The sequence below is a fragment of the Vipera ursinii genome (genome assembly GCF_947247035.1).
Source record: "Vipera ursinii genome assembly, chromosome: 13".
Taxonomy (NCBI): Eukaryota; Metazoa; Chordata; class Lepidosauria; order Squamata; family Viperidae; genus Vipera; species Vipera ursinii.
This window is the reverse complement of record NC_139526.1, coordinates 3,600,857-3,602,044: the sequence shown is the minus strand read 5'-3', so window position 1 is coordinate 3,602,044 and position 1,188 is coordinate 3,600,857.

The following is a 1,188-nucleotide window of genomic DNA, read 5'->3' as shown; positions in this document are numbered from 1 at the left end:
CTCACTGTTAGGAAATTTCTCCTTAATTCCAGGTTGCTTCTCTTCTTGATTAGTTTCCATCCGTTGCTTCTTGTCCTGCCTTCTGGTGCTTTGAAAAACAGGTCGATCCCCTCTTCTTTGTGGCAGCCCCCCCAAATATTGGAACACTGATATTGGCTATGTTCACAAACTGCACAAGACTTCATTCATGCTAAGCTATAAACCCTACATAACAAATCACGATGGCTAGGTTTACACAATGTGAACAGGCATATGCTTGGGTTCTCTAATGGGTGAGCTCAGTTTGCCATGAGGTGGGAGTAAGACTCTGAGTTGAGTGGGGAAGAAGGAGAGGGATGGTTTCAGAAAAGCAAGGCAAGGGTGATGGCACAAGGTAACTAGTGGTTGAGTGTGTTTTGTGTGAACCCGACGGACGATGAAGGCTTCTTTGCATCAAGCTCAAGTTGTACTGATGCACTGGCACTTGCACAACATCTGTCCAACAACTTTAACACTGATTCCCAATGGAAAGTCAAATGGGTCACTGAATGCCCAGACACAGGAAGACATATAAATGACCGCACAAAAATGGTGCCAGGGTTTGAACTACCACATCAACAATGGACAATCCTGAACAGGATTCGCACCTCACATGGCGTCTGCCAGGAATCTCTGTATAAATGAATCAAAATCAGAATCAGAATAACAGAGCTGGAAGGGACCTTGTAGGTCATCTAGTCCAAGCAGGAGACCCTACACCATTTTTGACAGATGGCAGTCCAGTCTCTTGATGTCAAGGTTAGGTGCTTTTCTGAACCAACATCCCAAATTCAGAAACACACACTGGAAGAAATTTCAGTTGGATAACAATATTTTTTGTTGAAATTCAAAACGAATGTACTTGCACTGCTGTCCTTATTACCCCTTTCTGTGCGTTTTTTGCACTATTGATTACACTGTGTTTATTGTCGTGCCGTCTTCTACAATCTGTGAGGATGATGGATGGTTGTAGAAAATTGTTTCTGAACAAACAAAAAGAGCGTAAATCTTAAATATTCATAACAAGGAGCAGCCTAGTGTTAAATTAGCTGTAGGACTTTGGAAGCTCTGAAAACAAATTGGCTGATTCTATTTCCCTAAAGTTACTTAGAAAAGTGAATGCAGAGAAGACTTAATTAGGCTCACTTTCAGTTTTTATTTCTTCCCCAC